Source organism: Pinus tabuliformis, chromosome X (assembly GCF_031772625.1).
Source record: "Pinus tabuliformis cultivar Carrire ecotype Pingquan chromosome X, CPIR1, whole genome shotgun sequence".
Classification (NCBI taxonomy): domain Eukaryota; kingdom Viridiplantae; phylum Streptophyta; class Pinopsida; order Pinales; family Pinaceae; genus Pinus; species Pinus tabuliformis.
This window is the reverse complement of record NC_142308.1, coordinates 133,696,077-133,719,323: the sequence shown is the minus strand read 5'-3', so window position 1 is coordinate 133,719,323 and position 23,247 is coordinate 133,696,077. Positions and strand designations below refer to the sequence as shown.

The window sequence follows — 23,247 nt, the reverse complement described above, 5'->3', positions numbered from 1 at the left end:
GTGCACCAGTTCGGGTCGAATTCCAAAATTTCGAGTCGGAAACACATGAATTAGGGTACAGATGGATCGTGTACCTTAAATTTTGTGGGCACCTTGATCTGGATTTTTGCGTTGGCGCATTCGACATTAGTTATGGATAACAATTATACAGCCATGAAAGTATCTTTGTAAATGTGCATGGTTTGAAGATGAGTCAATGTTGTTATAAAAAATAATATTTAAAAGTTATGGGTAACTATTTTATTTTTATGAATTTGAAATGAAAAGTACACATGTCATCTTTATTATGTCATGGCAATTTTTGTTGTTGTGGGATCCGAAGAGAAGACTTAGAGCTATGGAAACAGTATAGTATTCATTCTTTTATCCATGCTGTCATGCCATATGTTACAATCAGTCTTCTGTTTGGCAGAAGGATGAAAGTGGGTCAGAATCTATTGAAAAACAATTTACATTGCAGAAAGTTGGTGATTGTTCAAATCAACCCTGGATGGGGATGGTTAAGAAAGTTGAGGTCTCAAATTCTATGAACTCCGGGATGGGGCATCCTCATTTCGACTGCGTTTTTGGGGATATTCTTAACGAATATGCAGAGCCTTGTAATTTCTTAAATAATAATTACTGTAATGTTTTTTAACTGCTATTATACTTTAATACTTGCTCCACGTGAATTGTTAAATTTTAAGTATTTTTTTTTTTTAAATGCTGATTCAGAAACTTGTGGTAATTAAAAGAAATATTTTAAATTTTTATATGCAAAATGATGCGAAAGCTTGGGTTCCAATCTGGATCCAGGGAAGTGTCTTTGGAATATACACGCTCTTTACTGTGATTAGATGTGTACAATGTTTGCGTTATTGGTGTGAATATGTAACGGTGGGGAACATGACATTGTCTAAAAATATATGAAGTATTTTGCCACTTTATCTTTACCATGGTGTAAAACATACTTTATCTTTACCATTGTCTAAATATATTAGACATCTTTACCACTATGTGAAACTTAGTTAAATATATCATTATCACTGTGTAAAATATATCATTTCATGGGAGAGGTTTTAATCTACCAAAACTTTAGAGAAAGAGTGATTTGGGAAAAAATAAAATTATTGATAAAAAATCTATATTTTCAATTTTTGCTTTTTGATATATTTAAAATTAGTATGAATATGGATTATTTTTTAATATTATTATTTAAATATATATATAAATTTTACATTTTTAAAATGGACAAACCCGAAAATGCCTTATATTTTTTGCTATTTTTTTCACATAATATGGTAGACATTGAATTGTGCAATTTTTTCATAACTATTGGGAGTCATTGAATCCTCGGTTAATAACTTCAATCTAATTCCCAAAGAAAAAAATCCTAATGACATGTCCTCTCATGGAGCCCATGAGAGTCAACCCCATATATGGGGTCTGAGGGAGCCAATGAGAGTCAACCTCATATGTGGATGGAACCAATTCGAGTCAACCTCATGTGGATGGAGCCAATGAGAATCAACCCCGTATGTGGGCTCTCATGGAACCAATGAGAGTGAACCCCATAACCTCATGTGGATGGAGCCAATGAGAATCAACCATATATGTGGGCTCTCATAGAACCAACGAGAGTGAACCCCATATGTGGGCTCGATGCAACTCTTTTCACATCTAATTAACATTTTTATCATATATGCTTTGCTCTATAGAGGTTCATACTACAGAGTTAGGTTTGCCATTCTATTCTTATCTATCTCAAATTTCTATAATATAATGAAACATCAAAAGTTTGGAGACTCAAAAATGGTGATTGATGGTATAAATAGGAGGACACAGGTTGCTTCCTCAAACTTAGTTCCCATCATAAATAAAATATAAAAAAATGTAATTAGAAGGATGGAACATAAGAGGCTAATTGTATTTACGGAGAAATAAATAGCATCACTAGTTTGTCAAAGGAGGCATTAATAGTTTAGAGAGGTACATGGGAGATCATATAGTATAAAGATGATCATGGTAATTTAGTTTAAGGATTTGAACTAATTATTTGTTTAAGCATTTTTGTTTTTTTTAACAAAACTATTTAAAATTTTACTAAACTTTCTCATATGTATTGGATAAACCCTGTGTCTCCACACAATCTATATTTTTGATAAAACACACACATATATTATATATAATAAAAAAATAATTCACATTTTTATATATAGAAATATTCTTATTTTTAATTTTATTAAAATATTGAGAATACTTGACATTCTCTCTCCACTTTTAGTATATCCAAAATTAATAGAATTTATAATGTTTAGTACAAATATTATTTATATTTATATAAATTTCACATTTCTATGTATTGTAATAATTTTATTAAAAGATTGATAATACTTGGTAATTTTCTTTGACATATTGTATTATTATTATTATTATTTTTAATGTGATATATATAATATTCATTATATAAATAAGTAAATAAATTAATAAAAAATATTGTAAATATTAAATTTTACATATTAATTAAATTCAAGTATAATTATTTTTATTTTTATTTTTATTTTATAAAAGTAAATAAATAAATAGAGTGTATTATAATAACTCATTATTAACACACATTATTATATATATATATATATATATATATATATATATATATATATATATATATATATATATATATATAACATTAAAATATTCTGGCTTGAAGGTAAGAACTTGTACATCTTGAACCAAAATTTCTTTTGCAAATACCCAAAAACTCCAAGAAGGATGGACATAGTTGGTGTCTACATACAAAGTTTTTGAATTGACTTTCTTCATACAAAACTTATAAAACACCTAAAAGCACTATATATTTGCATCACATGACAAATACAACTAAGTGATAAGTGTCCCACTGCATTTCCTCCAAAACTAGATTGGCTTGATTTTTGTTTGCTTCGCTGAGGATGGGAGGGATAACCTACGATATCCCCAAGGGAAATATCTTCTTAAAATGTTAGTTCACATGTCATTGCGGTAGCGAATCCTTGGATGCACAATTGTGAGCCTCATCAATATTTTCCTCCATTGTTAGTATTAATGTCAATCCAATGCTCTTTATAATCTGTTGAGCCAATTCTATTTGATTTGAAACCCTTGACTCTACCATTAGTGTCGCATTGAACCAAAAAAACTAATAGATCAATGTAATATGAAACCATTATGGAAATGTTTTTGTTTGGATAAAAATACTTTGAAGGCAAGGAAGCCACGCATGTATTTTGCTTCCTCGATGGAGTAACGTAGGATTCATAAATTCTAACTGATTTATTAACCTTTAAAACTCTCCTTGACTTTTCCTCTCGCTGATGAGACATGATGAACACCATCCAAGTGGCCACACGGACTCGTCCTTCCATGTAAAGCTGTGGCCTCACAACACAAAGGGAGTTATATTGATTAATATAATTTCAAAATAATCCCTAAAAGGAAGAAACGATGAGACTCATCACATTATTGTACAATTAATTTCAATTAATAATTGAAGAAATATGGTTCTTATTATATTCCTCATGGAATTGATTTCTTAATCATGTCCCATTCATCAACCTTAAAAAAACATTGTTCTAATAATACTCCTTGATTGTCTAGCGAAGATTCCACTGCGTTGAGGTTTCTCTTGACATGGATGAGTTCAATCAAGTCGTCAAATTTAACCAATAGACTCTTCACTCGATGTAGAATATGGGCTAAGATCTGCTTAGAATTCCCTTTTAATTTACTCACATGCTGAATAAGAATCATTGAATCCACAAAAACAATTAGGTAATGAATTCCCTTGGAGAGATCCAAATCCAAACCTTGCCACAAAGCTAAATATCCGGCGTGATTATTTTAAGAAACCCCTAGGCCCCAAACATATTGAATATTCATTTATTCGTCGGGGAAAAAGATCATATAACTCATAAATTTTTAGGAATGTATTTTGCAGTATTTATTTTAATGGGATGATGGACTATGTCATGGACCTAAGCATGGCTTATTTTACACCTCGAGATGGATTCTTGATCTACTTGAGATTGTGATAGGATGTTGAGAAACAACCAACACTGACGTGAGGAGGTTCATTCTCATGGGTTGAGCACTACAGTTGGATTAACTACCCAACTAGTTCGATGACATGAGGGCATGTACTGCACCAAGTTTGTGTCAGATAAACGTCTTGGTTATCACTGAGATGTTGTGTCAGATAGACATCTTGGTTAAGACTGAGATGTTGTGTCAGACATGATATATGTCGCAGCGATGGCATGTAGTCGAGTTGGAGGGACCAACCTTCCACGATGGGGTAACATGTGGAGATTGTGATGAATGTGGATTAATGATCATATATTGAGGAGACTTCCTATTCATGGAGGCGTGAGCCTTGATGTTTTATGCGATGACAAAGAAGAGGTAGGCTGTTGACACCTAATCCGAAACGGATGGGTGAACTGGACAGTCATCAGGAAGATGAACTGATCCATTGTATTTATGTATATAAATATGAGTTAGCTAATGAATAATATATCAGTTTTCTCTCCCTCTCATTCTGGAGTTACCCTGGCCTGACATGGTATCAGAGCACAGGTCCCAGGTTGTAAATATAGTTGTAACTCCTGCCTCTGTCGCTCCTCTGTCCTGAGCACTCCTCTGTCCCATATTCTGCCTCTGCCAGCGCTAACGCTTGTCTCTGACCTGCATAAGGACTGACAACGCTACGCACTTATTATTGACGTTACTGCAAAGTGCGTTGGAAAAGGAGATGCCTTCGGCAGTCTGAGAACTTTTGCAAGGAATTCCTCCAGAAGCATCGGCTGTTTGTTTGAGGTTTATTACATCGTCATTTAGCTTGATCTTAACAGTTGATTACCTTGGTTACCGAGTTTTTCTTTTGCCATTCATCAGAGGGTTTGGGTATCTGTCGCTTCCAACTGGGAATCAAAGATCCATTCTCTGCCCCTCCTCCTACTGATAATCCATGAGTGTGCGTTGAACTGTGACATATGCTGATCATAATATCTGCTGATATAAACACTTAGAAATTGCCGCTCTAGTTGAATTGAATATGCTTTTCTGAACCCGTAAGGAAGTTCCTACTTATTTAGAGTATTTTCCGTTCTAGTAGAATTGAACCTAGTTCCATGAGAACGCTGTATTCGCTCATTGAGAAGGTCATCTTAGAGTAGTAATGGAGTTACAACTATACAATGCATGAAAATTCTCTGTTGGTTACAACTTTCAGATCTCATGTTGTTATGACTATAATATTGCGATTCCTGAATGGTTTTCATGCTTTTCCCTTCCGATGAATCCGAGTCCCGAGCTTTTCAAAAATTTGATTTTCCCGAGTCTCAGGTTGAGAACGCTTTTGTGTGTTTGTGCTTTGGGGATTGAACAGGATTCGAACCAGCGTCTCCGATTGAGCGTTCGTGACACGCGTTTTTTCTACTGCTGTGACTCGATCTCCTCCTTGGAAGGATCACAGATTCTCAAACCCTTCGCTAAGGAAAAGGGTGATCTTGTTGGATGTATAACAATAATTAGATCCCGATTTATGTATGGTATGGTAGCTGGTTTGAGCAGTTTGATTCAGTATTGCGCAGTTTGTTTATGCATGAAGATAACCATATGACTTTAACCTGATTCATCTCAACGTGGAGATGTATTCTTTCTCACTATGAGTCCCGGAAGTTTGAGAATGACAAGAGAGATGATTTTAATGGTAGTATAATGTTGTGCTGTCGATGTGTATTTATGATGGAAGTTTTGAGTATTGTGTTGTAAGCAGTTTTCAAAGGTTTTATATAAGTTGTTTTCAAAAGCATTCAAAGTCATATCAGTCAGAGCATTTTATATATCAAAGCATTTGGGGAGGTGATATAGTGATATTGCGCAGCTTTTTTATTTTTGGTAATGTTGTATTGAAGCATAAAGTGATATAATTCTGATGCCTTCTGTCACAAATTAGAGGGATTTGTAGAAAATATAGTGCATAAGGCTGTAAGGAAGTTTTTCTTATCAAGCAGAAGTATTTTTTTACAGAATGCATTCAATCATCTCTATGGTTAGAATAGTTCTCACTGGTAAGGAGAACTATTCTGAATGGTCTCGGATGGTAAAACACACCCTCATCTACAATGAGCTGTGGAAAGGAGTGTGTGTCGGAGAAGAAGACAAAGACCCTGTGCAGCCTACATCAGATAAAGAACATGTCATTTGGAAAACAAGAACAGCAAAGCCTATGCATTGATCGCAGCATTTGTAAATGAAGAAGTAAGTCGTCATATTTCATCCTATTCCACTCCCTTTGAAGCTTTACAAAAGCTGAAAGAACTCTGTGATTCACATTCTGCACTTGATGTTGTTCAACTCATGATTAAACTCTTCACTCTTGAACTGAAAAATAATGATCCCCTTGCCCTTGCATCTGAAATAAAGTCTATAATGCATGATATTAAATCCACTAAGGTTGAGCTGGATATCTCTCTTATTGCCTTTCTCAAATCACTCTATCCTACCTACTCTAATTATCTTGAGTCTTTACAAGCAAATGGAAATCTTAAAGACATAACCTTTGAGTCTCTTGTGAAAAAGTTTGCTGAAAGAGAGAAAGCCTTTGGAAAGAAAACAGTCCCTGAATCTTTTGAAGAGACTGTTTGCCTTGATCATAAAGAAAAGCATCCTGCTCAAGATTCTACAAGAGGAAGAGGTGGACGAAGAGGAAGAGGAAGATACTTTAGAGGCAGGTGGGGCAGACATTCTCAAGAAAAAAAAGCAGATCTGCATTGCATTCGCTGCAAACGAAATGGATCACACGATGCTTCTACATGCAAGCTACCATGGGAAAAGATTGAGCAGAAAAGAAATCAGCAGAAAGGTAAAACTGATGACACAGACAAAGGTAAAGCACCTGAATCCGCTCACTATATTGAGGCACAATGTAACATTGGAGTAAATGAAGACTTGTTTAATGCTTCACTTGCTTCTTCGAAAAATGACTGGTTGCTTGATTCAGGAGCAACCTGTCATATGACTCATAGGAAAGATTTTTTTGAAGATTTCACTGACAATGTTGATGGAGCAGTATACTTTGCAGATCAGTCAAAAATCAAGCCATCAGGGCTTGGCACAGTCAGGTTTAAACTGCCTGGTCTTCCAGACTTTGTTCTGGACCATGTTCTATATCTCCCACAGCTCAAGAGAAACTTGTTGTCTCTGGTCCATATCCGCCAGCAACGTCACTCCATTCATATGTTTGATGGCAAGCTTGAGGTAAGAAAGGTATCTGACCACTCACTTGTCATGAGGGGTATAGAAGAAGAAAGACTTCTTAAACTGCAAGGAACTTCTGCTCATGAACAATATTTTTCATATATTTCTCATCATGAAGAAGGTACACTTCCATCAAGTTTATTATGGCATGCTAGATTTGGACATTTAAACTATGATAGTCTCCGCTTGTTGAAGAAAAATGGTGTTGCTGGTTTGCCTACAATTCCTAGAAAACATAAGCAATGTGATGCTTGCATTCTAGGAAAGCATAGCAAACAGTATTTTCATGATTCACATTCAAGAGCACATAGGAAGCTTGAACTCATTCATTCAGATTTATGTGGTCCAATGCCTATTTCTTCTGCAAATGGAAATAAATATATCATGACATTTATTGATGATTACACTAGAATGTGTTGGGTTTATTTATTGAAGAACAAATCTGATGCTTTTCAAACATTCAAGAATTTTCATAAATGGATTGAAAATGATGCACAATCTCATATTGGGTCTATTCGCACTGATAATGGAAAAGAATATACATCAAATGAATTTGAACACTATCTTCGCCAACATGGGATTAAACATCAAACAACTGTGCCTTATAATCCTCAACACAATGGTGTGGCTGAAAGAATGAACAAAACAATTTTGAATATGGTACGATCCATGCTTTTCTTCAAAAATGTAAAGACAATGTTTTGGGCTGATGCTGTTCTATGTGCTGCATATATAAAGAATAGATGTCCATCTAGTGCTATAAGAAACAAGACTCCTTATGAATTGTGGTATGGACATGTTCCTTCGGTAAAACATCTCAGGATTTTTGGTTCCACCTGTTATGCTTTAATACCAAAGGTACATAGAAACAAACTTGGTGCTAGAAGTCGTAAGTGTATCTTCCTGGGGTATTCAAACACATCTAAAGCATACCGCCTCTATGATGTAGTAAATAAAAAGTTTGTTTTATCTAGAGATGTCATTTTTCTTGAATCATCCAAATCTGACAGTGTTGTTGAGCGGCAACTTGATCGCTTGGATAAATTCACAAAACCGAAATCATTTCAAGAGTTTGATAATCAGATTCCATATCTTGAAGGGGGGATTCCTATACTAGATCAACATGTGGAATCTTCTTCTGAAGAACAATCTCCCCTGCATGACACTCCAACAACGGATGATGCTTTAAGTGATGTAATTGATAGAATTGGGAGACTCAATCTTGATTCAGACCCAACTCAATCAATAGAGCAGCCTGGACCATCTCAGAAAGGTCCCCCAAAGTGGTTTACAAAGACACTTGAAAGTGTTCATCCTGAAGAAATTGGAAAAACAGGAACCAGAAATACAAACCGACAAGATGGAGGTGATGTAGATAACTGTAATTCACATGTTGATATGGATGTTACTTATGATTGTGAATTGAACTTGTCTACAGATTTTGAACCAAATTCCTTCAAAGAAGCTGCTTCTCATGATGAATGGAAAGAAGCGATGCAGAAGGAGTATGATGCCCTCATAAAGAATGGCACTTGGAAGCTGGTTGATCCTCCATTTGGAACCAAACCAATTGGCTGCAAGTGGGTCTACAAGAACAAAGACAAAGCTGATGGCTCACTTGACAAGCACAAAGCTATGCTTGTGGCAAAAGGTTTTGCACATAAGGAAGGGGTCGATTATGAGGAAACTTTTGCCCCCACAGTAAAATGGGCCACCATCCGGACACTCTTTGCACTAGCTGCTCAGAACGGTTGGAAAGTCCATCAAATGGATGTAAAAACTGCATTCTTCAATGGAGATCTAAAAGAGAATGTTTTTATGTCCCAACCTGAAGGATTTGATATGAAAGGACATGAACACAAAGTATGCAAACTTGTGAAGTCCTTGTATGGCCTCAAACAAGCACCACGAGCCTGGTATGAAAAACTAACTGAGCATCTTCTCAAACTCAAGTTCAATCATTTTGATCTTGATGATGCAACTTTATTTGTCAAGAAAGTTGGCAAAACAGTTGTATATCTTGTGGTATATGTAGATGATCTTTTAATGACAGGGAACAATGAAAGCTATATTGCATCCATAAAGAAAGAATTAGGAAATTTTTTTGAAATGACTGATTTGGGCTATGTTCATTACTATCTTGGCATTGAAGTAACCCAACATCCAAAGTCCATATTTCTTTCTCAAAAGAAATACATTGGAGATTTGTTAAATAGATTTGGCATGACAGAGTGTAATCCCCTTTGTACTCCAATGGAACAAAACTTGAAGCTCACATCTATTGAAGGAAAGGAATTTGAGGATGCAACAAAGTATAGACAACTTGTAGGAAGTCTCATCTACCTCACTACTACCAGACCAGACATTTCATTTGCTGTTGAAATCCTCTCCAGGTTTATGCAAAAGCCTTGTGAGGGACATTGGTCCACTGCAAAAAGTGTTTTAAGGTACTTGAAGGGAACTCAAGACCTTGGAATCAAGTATACACAGGTGGATGACTTCAACTTGATTGGATACTCTAATTCAGACTTCGACGGAGACAAAGAAACTGGGGTATCTACTTCAGGATATGCTATGAGTCTTGGATCAGGAGTTGCATCCTGGAGATCACGCAAACAATCAGTACCAATAGATTCCACAACAGAAGAATAATATGTGGCAGCAACTGAAGCAACGAAAGAAATTGTGTGGCTCAGGAAAATTATTGAAGATTTGCAGGTAAAACAAATACAATCAACCCCACTCATGATTGATAACACATCTGCAATAAAGTTGGCCAAGAACCCAAAGTTCCATGATCGTACTAAGCACATCAATACTAAATATCATCTGATCCGACATCATGTTGAGGCCAAAACAATCCATCTCCATCATTGTTCCACAAACGAGCAAATTGCAGACATCTTCACTAAAGCGCTTGGAAGAGAAAAGCTTGAAAGATTCAGAACGATGCTTGGACTCACCAAAATCCCTTCAGATTAAGGGGGGGAATGTTGACACCTAATCCGAAATGGATGGGTGAACTGGACAATCATCAGGAAGATGAACTGATCCGTTGTATTTATGTATATACATATGAGTTAGCTAATGAATAATATATCAGTTTTCTCTCCCGCTCATTCTGGAGTTACCCTGGCCTGACATAGGCAACATGGAAATTTTGGAGATGTTGGAGCTAGCGACACTTTGCGACGATGTATGATGGTGTTTTTGAGGATGAAAACCGTTTAAAGTCGGGCAGTATGTCAAGACAATGAGCTGAGGTGTAATTTTCTTCAGACATTGATTATTTTTTGTGTTTTATTTATTGTATCCTATCATTCATTCCTTGAATTTTAGTCATGAATGTTATCATTCTACCTTTTAAATGGTAGCTATTGTTCAAGATTGTAGATAAGCATTGTAGATAATTCTTGCTTACGTTGTGCTTCTCTTTCTTCTCTTCAGTCTTCTAAATATTCAATGTATTGATAGAGGCCCTTAAAAGTAATTTTTCTTGGCCTCCCTATGCTAGAGTTAGGGAGATAAATATGGAAAGAAGTACTTATAATTGTAACATATAGAATATAGCAAGGAGAAGAGAATAGGTAGAGGAGCTAATGCATATAAATTGATAAATATTTGATATATAACCTACTTTAAAAAAAAATTGTTATTACTATTTTTTAAATATTGCATATCAAACTCCATATTAAGAATGAAATACATTGAACATCCCTCTCACAATAGAAAGTAAAAATGTAAGAAAAAGCTTGATTTAAATTACTTTATTCTTCTCAATGTAAAAGTTATGTTATTTAGTATGAATATTGAAAAAAATTGTTTATGCCCAACAATAAGATTTTTTTGTAAATATTACATCTTCACTAAACATAGAAAGAATTACACAAGGGATATAATCAATATTAATTTTGCATGCTATGTGTAGACTCTATATTAAATAGCTAGAAAATTCTATATAGCCCTCCTAAAATAAATTAATTGCTTTTAACTTTCAATTATTCTATCTCTTAATAAATTTGATGTAAAATTAAAATATACATTGAATAATTTTATTTTCAATATTTTTTCATCATTATTATTTTTAATTTATTATGGTAAACATATGGATCACTACATCTTCTTGCTATTGTAAATTATGAGATGATTCAAGGAGATGAATGTTGAAACCAACGAGGTTCCTCACAAACAGACATCATTTTGTATATAAATTATTTAAATAAATTATCATCAGTTTATATTATACTGTGAAATCAACATTTGAAAAACAATGCAATGTTTACATTTTAAGGAATTACAAGGACCCGCAGATTCATTTATGGCCAGTTTGCGGACAGGATGGAATGCCCGAAAGCACAATGGCAATGGGAACTCATACAATTTGAGGGTTGATTCGACATGTTTGACAGATTTGAACAGTCGATGCATTACTACCATCCTCTAATCACCACACCCTAACTGAGGATTAGGTTATCTCATCATCATCAACTGGCATTCTTCATCGATTAAACAGCTTTGGGCCCATACCTGGAAATGGGTATGCTGGCAGATTTTCTGTTGACACAGATGCAGGAATTTCATGTGACCCGAGATAATTATGCTGTTGCCCAATTGAATGTTCAGAATTCAACCTCAATTGGTCCACTGATCAGGGTTTGCTCGCATCTTTGTGATTACCATTATCGGGAGGGTTTACTGGGGTTGGATTAAGCATGAGCTTAGGGCCCATTCCCGGAAATGGGCGTGATGGCAGATTTTGAAGTGAAGAAGAGGCGGGAATTTGATATGAGCCCAGGTAACTATTCTTTTGCCAAATTGAATAACTCGAACTAAACATGTCCACTGTTGGTCTGCTGTTGCCACCGTCGTCGTGATTGGCATATTCAAATGCTATCGGTTGCTCCACTCCGCCTCCGGCCCTTAATGGATTATTCTGCAATGTACCTTCTCCTGTAAATCCAACCTGTTCAACAAAATAAGAAAAAGAACTGTTGCAGCTTCTCCCTTTTAAATCAGATGACAGAAATGTATGACCAATAGGATTCTCGTGATTTGGCAAGAGAGGAATAGGTTGGAATTTCATGTCGTAACAGGAGGAGGAGGAATAGGTTGGAATTGCTCTATCGTTGCCACCGTCGTGATTGGCATATTCAAATGGTATCTGTTGCTCCACTCCTGTATGACCAATAGGATTCTCACGGTTTGTCAAGAGAGGAATAGGTTGGAATATATAGGAGGAGGCATAGAAAAATGGATGGTGCAGTGCTTCCTTAGGCATGGGCCTTCTCTTCCGATCCCACGACAACAAACTGTTTATGAGATCAATGGCCACGGCACTTGCTGTCGGTAGAAGACACGACAATTGTTTAGTGGAATCAACATTCCCAAACTCTTCTGCAAAGCTGTAACCCTTTAAGTCGGCAAGCAGTAACCCCTCACGCCAACTTCCGGTATCAGGAGAACCAATGACAGAGCAAATGCTATGCAGCTGATGTAGCGCGTTAGAGACTGTAAATATTGGATAACCAGTGAACAGCTCCACCATGATAACGCCCATTGCCCAAATGTCATTGGACAAACCATATTCAGTGGATCCAAGCAAAAGCTCGGGTGTGTTGGCTATTTTTAAACGGGAAAATACCAAAACCAAACAAAATATTCACCACAGAGACAATGCTCTGTTTCATTTCTTCCAGGACCTTTACACAGCGAAGCTAATAAAACCAAATGACTCATAACAGTCCATTACACACCATAAAAACATTTCTATTGCTTAAAATATAAAGCCTCATACAAACATTCATCCTCTTTGCTGAGAGGGATTCACGAAAAACAATATTCAACCAAAACTCTATTTTCACCCTGAGAAATTACTGAGTTGGGTTTACTGCTGTAAATCCCCTTTTACATTCACTGCAGTGAAAAACACTTTACTGCTGTAATAAAATTTACATATGCATACAAATACGCTCCACCATTTTCTTTATGCACTGCTGTGCAAAACCACACATGATTTTTCGCTACTCCTCCGTTTTACGATGGCCAACACAATGAGGAACTAATTTTTATGCATTGCTGTGCAACACTTCAAAATCTACATTCCCTTTCTGCGTTCCTCCTTTTATTCATGTGTGCGTGTTATCAAAATGGTCTGCATATTGCCCCCATTTTTACTCTGTCCCCTATCCTCTTTTCACACACTACAATACCAAAAAAAATACACCACGAGCAGTCACTACAACACATTGACTTTTTTTTCTTTTCAACACATATATATGAGGGCGCTGGCTTATATAATATATATATAAAACATATATAAAAAAAAACGTGGCCCATAATAATATTAAAGGCCCACACCTAAACTATGTACATGCATATATAAAAATATAATAACGTGCCCATAACCATTTAAAAGGGCCTCCACCTAATCCTACGTAAATGCATTAAAGCCATGTCATTTCCTCCACGGCGGTCAACCACAAAACTTTCAATCCACGCAAACTTTAAATTGACGCAGGCCCGTGCACCTTCAAGAGATCGACGGCTGACAACACGCAAGGAGATCGGACGGCTGGAGTGGATATCGGAAGGCAGTTTGCAGCCAAACTTTAACGTCTGATAAATTACGTTGGCTTATGTCATGCGGGTGACACGCGTCGCCTCCATAGTTTATCGGAGCCCAACAATACGGAAACCACCTTTATGCAAAAGCGGTGTGATATGCCTGAGCGGGTTTGTGGTTTTGTTCTGGCGTTTTTGGGTTGCTGCCGTATTGCCCACGTCCGCCTGCATGGTGTTGCGACCTGCAGTTGGAATTACCATTCCAACACTCCCCTTTAATTTCAACTGCTGGGCATTCAATTATACCCAAGCACTTCCTCACATGGAGGGATTCCCCAACTGCTTCTGATGCAGTTCACAAGAAAACAACGTTGTCTTCCTCTTAATAGAGGGATTTACCTGAAACTGTGCTTAAGAGCACCTTCCTCATGACAGAGGGATTCACCATAACAATGTGCTGAAGAGCACCTTCCTCTTGATAGAGGGATTCACCTGTGACTATGCTGAAAAGCATCATCCTCTTGATAGAGGGATTTACCATGTGTATGCTAAAAAGCGTCTTCCTCTTGACAGAGGGATTCACTAATGACAATGTGCTGAAAATCACCTTCCTCTTTAACAGAGGGTTTCACCAAATGACTGCTTCAAATGCAGTTTCAAAACAAACAATCATTGCACTGCTGTGTGTGCAAACTCATTACATTGTTCTTTTATGCTGCTGCATATTCTCTGCTGCACTGTTGTGCCATCTTCTTTACCGTGTCTATCCCACACTGATGTGTCTACACTTACACTGCTACTGCACTTTTCAAAGACAAAATACTCTGTCTTTCTTGGAACAATTACACTGTCCCAATTTACAAATTTACACTGCTGTGTGTAAACATTTCTTACACTCACTGCTGTTGCATATATTGCATTTCAATTCAATGAACAACAAATTCATTACATTTACCTTTACTGCTGTAAGGAAAATTTCTTTTGCATGTGCTGCTGTTCAAAACTTCTTGCTGCTGCATTTTTCACATTTGCATTTCTGTGTGCTTCTCATTCTTGCCATCATGCTGTTGTCCATAACTTCTTGCTGCTGCATTTTTCATATTCACTGTTGTCCATACCCATAACCATAGACTGTCATCCCTGGATTTTTATTTGCTGCTGCGTTGCCTCTGCAATTTGCACTGTCGCTGCCTTTTGTTTCATCATACTGCTGTGTGCCCATACTCTTGGCACTTCATTCCCCACACAAAAAATAACACGGGTTGTTACTTTTTACACCCTTGCTTCACACAATCTTTAGTTTCATTTTTTTTAATTACACAATGCACTGCTGTGCAGTTCTTTTAATTTTTCTGCTGCCATACACATTCTCATTCATCCATGTGCATTAAAAATCTGTTGTTCTTGTTTTTCTTTATGCATTTCTTTGCATGTTGCATTGCATACAAAAAAAACATTACATTTTTCACTGCTGTGTGAAAAATTTCATTGCATTCTCAGCCACTGGGCATTTACGCTCTGCTGCATTTTGCCTTCTTCTCATTTTCTTCTCACTGTTTTGCATTTTCATTCCCAATACAAAACATTTCCATCTGCTGTGTATTATACTCACTCTGTTGTGAGTATATTCTCTCACTTTACATAAAAGGAAAACTACATTCCTTTGCTATGCATTTCAATGCATGTGCACCACAAAAAAATTTCAAACTGCTGTTTTATGTTTTGTCCTCTCACTGCTGTGAGGGTTTCCATGCTTTGCATTTTTCTCTTATCTGGCTGCTGCTCTTTACATTTCAGCGCTGCCATCTTTTCTTCTTTATGCATTTCTGTGCATATTGCATAAACACAAAGCAAAAACATTACTGATTTCATCACTGCTGCATATTACCTTTTAGAGGAATTAACAAAGATTTCATTTGCAACTGCTGCGCTGCAATACATCCTCCATCAACAAATGACTGTTAATACAGTTTAGCAAACAAAAAATTACAAGCTCCCCTTTAATGTGTGCTTGTCTTCTTTTGGCAAGTTTTCTCAAAACAAACTTAGATCAGCTGCGTTGCTTAAGGGGCTTTCACACTGTATTTCTTTTCTTCTCCATACTTGTGTAACTTTCTTCTTTTGCATCGGTCTAGCTTGCATAGCAGCCCATCTCAAGTTACAGTCACATGCCATATGCCGAATTATATGACACTTGAAACATTCTACATTTTTCATGAATGACATTTCATGATTTCTTCTAAAATTGTTTCTTGGAGGTTGTCGTAGACCACAACATCTATCTCCATGAAATGCTCTACAATCTTTTGCCATATGACCAAAGTTTGAGCAAGCATAACAGTAACCATAAAATGAACTTTGGTACCTTGGAGATGGAGGTTTCCTTGATGTACTTCTGAAGCCTTGCTGCCTTGAGATCCTTTGTTGATAACCATTGCCTCTTACCTCTTTGACATCAGCTACATTTCTTCTTGGAGCTGGTTTTCTGCTTGGAGCAGGATTTCTTCTATTGTACCCATGATCTTTCTCCTTGCCTTTGCTGGAACTAGGAGCTTCACAACTTCTTTCTGGCTTCTTCACATCTCCTTTGCTTAAAGCATCTTCATCCCTGTTTGAGGGTTCACCTACATACCCAAGTCCTGATTTATCAGATGGAGATCTATGATAGCTGAGCATGTCATCCAAAGCTTGAGAGCTCTTCATGATCTTGTTCATCCCTTCAACCTTCTTCCTGAGGAGGACAATCTCTTCTTCTAAATTTTCACATTCATTATTTTTCTTTGCTAGTTGTCCCTCAGTTTCTTCCTTGCTGCGAGTAGCTTCAGCTGCTACTATTTTGAAGGAGATAATATCAGACTTTATTTTGGAGATTTCTTCATCTTTTGCTTGACTGCTCTTCATTTTCTTTTCAGCTCCTTGTGCCTGCTTCCTGGCTTCTTGTAGTTCAGACTTAAGGGAGGAGACCTCTACCTTGTACTGACCAATCTCTTCTACAAGTTTGTTCACTATCTTGTGCCTTTGTTCAAGTTCACTTGTCAAGACATCTGCTTGCTTCTTTGCACTATTCAGCTGATTTGTCATGGATATGACTTCTTCATGATGTTTCCTCTTGCATTGATCCAGCTCCTTCTTGAGCTTGGCTAGCTCTTCATCCCTTTCTTTTACTTGAAGCTTGATGAGGTCAAGCTTTTCATTCTCAGCTTCTATGATGGGTTCTTCTTGACTCATTGTCATGGTCAGTGCTCCCTTTGCATGAAGGTCAGGCAGTCTGTCCCATATCTCCTTTGCTGATGTATATTTTCCTAGATTCTTCTTCACAGAATCAGGCAGTCCATCCAAGATTAGTTTTGCTGCTTGTGCATCATACTCCATGGATTGTTTATCCATCTTGCTGTCATCAATCACTGACTCCTAGACTTCAATCCCCTCAGACATTAGGAAAGCCCTCATCATTATTTCCCATACATCAAAGTTTCCATCAAACTTTGGGGTTTCAAATAGAATGTATTCTAATGGATTGCCTTCTAGTTTAGTAGAGGAGGGAGACACATTTTTAGCAAGCTTGGAGGCTTTCTTCTTTGACCTTGCCATTCTTAACTATACTCCAAATTACTTGACTGTGTTTTTTTTAAAACAATTGACTGTTCCTTCAACAATAACTCAAAAACTTCAGAAATATCTGAATCCCTTTGGCTGAGTCTTCACACTGCTGGAGAAGTTTTACTGCTGCAACAAGAGTCTTTCCTTCAGCATCCTTGAAACTTCAAAGAGCCTAAACCTGCTCTGTCACCATCAAAGAGCTTGGACCAGCTCTGATACCACTGTTGGCTACTTTTAAACGGGAAAATACCAAAACCAAACAAAATATTCACCACAGAGACAATGCTGTGTTTCATTTCTTCCAGGACCTTTACACAGCGAAGCTAATAAAACCAAATGACTCATAACAATCCATTACACAGCATAAAAACATTTCTATTGCTTAAAATATAAAGCCTCATACAAACATTCATGCTCTTTGCTGAGAAGGATTCACGAAAAACAATATTCAACCAAAACTCTGTTTTCACCCTGAGAAATTACTGAGTTGGTTTTACTGCTGTAAATCCCCTTTTACATTCACTGCAGTGAAAAACACTTTACTGCTGTAATAAAATTTACATATGCATACAAATACGCTCCACCATTTTCTTTATGCACTGTTGTCCAAAACCACACATGATTTTTCGCTACTCCTCCGTTTTACGATGGCCAACACAATGAGGAACTAATTTTTATGCACTGTTGTGCATCACTTCAAAATCTACATTCCCTTTCTGCGTTCCTCCTTTTATTCATGTGTGCGTGTTATCAAAATGGTCTGCATATTGCCCCCATTTTTACTCTGTCCCCTATCCTCTTTTCACACACTACAATACCAAAAAAAATACACCACGAGCAGTCACTACAACACATTGACTTTTTTTTTTCTTTTCAACACATATATATGAGGGCGCTGGCTTATATAATATATATAAAACATATATAAAAAAAAACGTGGCCCATAATAATATTAAAGGCCCAAACCTAAACTACGTACATGCATATATAAAAATATAATAACGTGCCCATAACCATTTAAAAGGGCCTCCACCTAATCCTACGTAAATGCATTAAAGCCATGTCATTTCCTCCACGGCGGTCAACCACAAAACTTTCAATCCACGCAAACTTTAAATTGACGCAGGCCCGTGCACCTTCAAGAGATCGACGGCTGACAACACGCAAGGAGATCGGACGGCTGGAGTGGATATCGGAAGGCAGTTTGCAGCCAAACTTTAACGTCTGATAAATTACGTTGCTTATGTCATGCGGGTGACACGCGTCGCCTCCATAGTTTATCGGAGCCCAACAATACAGAAACCACCTTTATGCAAAAGCGGTGCAATATGCCTGAGCGGGTTTGTGGTTTTGTTCTGGCGGTTTTGGGTTGCTGCCGTATTGCCCACGTCCGCCTGCACGGTGTTGCGACCTGCAGTTGGAATTACCATTCCAACACTCCCCTTTAATTTCAACTGCTGGGCATTCAGTTATACCCAAGCACTTCCTCACATGGAGGGATTGCCCAACTGCTTCTGATGCAGTTCACAAACAAACAAAGTTGTCTTCCACTTAATAGAGGGATTAACCTAAAGCTGTGCTTAAGAGCACCTTCCTCATGACAGAGGGATTCACCATAACAATGTGCTGAAGAGCACCTTCCTCTTGACAGAGGGATTCACCTGTGACTATGCTGAAAAGCATCATCCTCTTGATAGAGGGATTTACCATGTGTATGCTAAAAAGTGTCTTCCTCTTGACAGAGGGATTCACTAATGACAATGTGCTGAAAAGCACCTTCCTCTTTAACAGAGGGTTTCACCAAATGACTGCTTCAAATGCAGTTTCAAAACAAACAATCATTGCACTGCTGTGTGTGCAAACTCATTACATTGTTCTTTTATGCTGCTGCATATTCTCTGCTGCACTGTTGTGCCATCTTCTTTACTGTGTCTATCCCACACTGCTGTGTCTACACTTGCACTGCTACTGCACTTTTCAAAGACAAAATACTCTGTCTTTCTTGGAACAATTACACTGTCCCAATTTACAAATTTACACTGATGTGTGTAAACATTTCTTACACTCACTGCTGTTTCATATATTGCATTTCAATTCAATGAACAACAAATTCATTACATTTACCTTTACTTCTGTAAGGAAAATTTCTTTTGCATGTGCTGCTGTTCAAAACTTCTTGCTGCTGCATTTTTCACATTTGCATTTCTGTGTGCTTCTCATTCTTGCCATCATGCTGCTGTCCATAACTTCTTGCTGCTGCATTTTTCATATTAACTGCTGTCCATACCCATAACCATAGACTGTCATCCCTGGGTTTTTATTTGCTGCTGCGTTGCCTTTGCAATTTGCACTGTCGCTGCCTTTTGTTTCATCATACTGCTGTGTGCCCATACTCTTGGCACTTCATTCCCCACACAAAAAATAACACGGGCTGTTACTTTTTACACCCTTGCTTCACACAATCTTCAGTTTCATTTTTTTTAATTACACAATGCACTGCTGTGCAGTTCTTTTCATTTTTTTGCTGCCATACACATTCTCATTCATCCATGTGCATTAAAAATCTGCTGTTCTTGTTTTTCTTTATGCATTTCTTTGCATGTTGCATTGCATACAAAAAAAACATTACATTTTTCACTGTTGTGTGAAAAATTTCATTGCATTCTCAGCCATTGGGCATTTACGCTCTGCTGCGTTTTGCCTTCTTCTCATTTTCTTCTCCCTGTTTTGCATTTTCATTCCCAATACAAAACATTTCCATCTGTTGTGTATTATACTCACTCTGCTGTGAGTATATTCTCTCACTTTACATAAAAGGAAAACTACATTCCTTTGCTATGCATTTCAATGCATGTGCACCACAAAAAAATTTCAAACTGCTGTTTTATGTTTTGTCCTCTCACTGCTGTGAGGGTTTCCATGCTTTGCATTTTTCTCTTATCTCGCTGCTGCTCTTTACATTTCAGCACTGCCATCTTTTCTTCTTTATGCATTTCTATGCATATTGCATAAACACAAAGCAAAAACATTGCTGATTTCATCGCTGCTGCATATTACCTTTTAGAGGGATTAACAAAGATTTCATTTGCAACTGTTGCACTGCAATACATCCTCCATCAACAAATGACTGTTAATACAGTTCAGCAAACAAAAAATTACAAGCTCCCCTTTAATGTGTGCTCTGTCGTTGCCACCGTCGTGATTGGCATATTCAAATGGTATCTGTTGCTCCACTCCTGTATGACCAATAGGATTCTCGCGGTTTGTCAAGAGAGGAATAGGTTGGAATATACAGGAGGATGCATAGAAAAATGGATGCCGCAGTGCTTCCTTAGGCATGGGCCTTCTCTTCCGATCCCACGACAACAAACTGTTTATGAGATCAATGGTCGCAGCACTTGCTGTCGGTAGAAGACACGACAATTTTTTAGTGGAATCAACATTCCCAAACTCTTCTGCAAAGCTGTAACCCTTTAAGTCGGCAAGCAGTAACCCCTCACGCCAACTGCTGGTATCAGGAGAAAAAATGACAGAGCAAATGCTATGCAGCTGATGTAGCGCGTTACAGCCTGTAAATATTGGATAACTAGTGAACAGCTCCGCCATGATAACGCCCATTGCCCAAATGTCATTGGACAAACCATATTCAGTGGATCAAAGCAAAAGCTCGGGTGCTCGATATGGGTGTGTCCCAACATATGATTCCAGTGGCTTATTCTTCCATATTCTAGTAGCCAACCCGAAATCAGCAATTTTAATAGACGTACCTCCCCTCACTAATAAATTCTGTGGTTTCAGGTTCCTGTGACAATATCTTTCATAAGACATGCTTTGAAGCCCTTTCAAGATCTGGAAGCAAAAGCTTCGCACCTTGTCCTCAGAGAACGAATGGCCTCTCCCTCTTCTCTGGAGCTCTGACAGATCACAGTCCATCAGCTCAAGCACCGCGTACAATGTGGTGCCCTCCAATATGATATCATGCAGGTAAAGTATGTTGGGATGAAACCTCAAATCTGCTAAACAATTCACCTCTGCGCAATCCTCATATCTAGAGAAGTTTCCGTTGATTCTCTTGATGGCCCAAAATTCGCCCGTAACCTTATCCACTGCCTTCCAAACGGTTCCATGACTTCCTTTTCCCAACTCCTCAACAATAACATAACGATCCATGGCACTCACTCTGAAATTAGAAAACAGTAACAACACTCGCCTTCTGTTTTCTTCACTCTGAAATTAGAAAACAGTAACAGTGGCCTTGCCTTCTCTTCTCTCCTCGCCTCGCCACGCCAAATATTAGACTGAGGTTCCAACTTTGCTCACAATTTTCACCTTCGCCTTATCTGCTGCTACCGATTCTATTAAAGTTTGATCAATTTGGGAAAGACATATGATAAGATAAAAAGAAGAAGGGATCATGTTTTAATACGCTTCCCTCTCCCTCTTGGGCGCGTCTTTCAAATGGTGGGCTTTTCTAAGGCTTTGGGACGACGCGTCAACTATTAAATCGTTAATATCATAGGATCGGTGCAGTTTTACCCAATACTTTGAGGTTTTTTCCGGGGTGTTCATCTTAAAAGAAAGTTTAATATAATAAATATGATAAAAATATTTTTAAAATAATTTAATTTTAAGAAAACTTAATAATCATAGATGGTGAGAAAGGTGGTTTTGTACTCTTCCTCGGTTTATACCGGTGAAATAGTGGGCTTTTGTATTCTTTATTAAGAATGTTAGACCATACATAAAGTATTAAATTAATATTTTGAGCTTAATCTCCCTATTTACTCACATCCATATTAGGAGCAATTTGGTGTACCTAGTAGTTATAATGTGTTTGAGGACATCTTAGTGCACTTAGAGGTTATAATGGGTTAGAGTCATCTTAGTGCACCTTAATGGTTATAGCTAATTAGGGGTAGCTTCATGCACCTATTGCATATGGTGTTTATAGTTCTCCATTCTACTAATAATAAAGTAAATAAAATGTAATTTTAAATTCAAATCCATTTTGATATGTTCAACATTAACAATGATGCCTTACCATTTTCATTCATTTCAACAAATTTACTTTTATGACAATGTATTTGTACTTTTTAGTTTTTTTTTTTTTTAATATTTTGATATTTTTCTTTTCAATTTTATATATAATTGATTTGTATTTTATATATCCACCAATAAATAGCAAGGTTCTAATTTAAGAAACTACTTAAAAAAAACATAAACATGGGATTTTTATGTATGTTTCATATCAATCATGGAAGGAAAGCATAGTTCATATGTTCATATTTTATGTTTATACATCTACAACCTCATATGTAGGTGTAAAAAAAAATTGCAAAGTTTATTGTATTTCTATCTATGAAATAATTAAAAATTATGGGAATTAGAATATTGCAATGTCAAATTAGAGGATAAATATAATAAAGAAGTTATAAATATTTTTATAATAATTTTAATTGAGAAAGAAAAAACTTATATTACTTATACAAATTACTAAAAAAATTAATTAACTAAATATATTTTCTTCATTAGTTAATAAGTACATAATCACTATAACAACCCATTCCATTATCTTTATCTTTAACATATATGTTACAAATATTATAGTATATTCTATTTGTTAATTAAATATGGGTTTATCATTATATTTGTAATTAATGAAATACATTTTACATTTTCATTGTTTTTTTTTTAAATCATAAATTTTAAAATTAATTTGCAAACTCATTACTATATGTAATTTTAATCAATATATTATAGAGAACATATATATATATCCATTAAGTGATATTTGTTGTATTTTCTAAG

At 36.7% G+C, this 23,247-nt stretch overlaps 1 pseudogene; it reads right to left on the bottom strand.

Annotated features, from left to right (window-relative positions):
• Window positions 1–21,093: 21,093 nt before the first annotated feature.
• On the bottom strand, window positions 21,094–21,609 carry LOC149138818 (cyclin-dependent kinase F-4 pseudogene; annotated as a pseudogene).
• Between the last annotated feature and the right edge of the window lie 1,638 nt (window positions 21,610–23,247).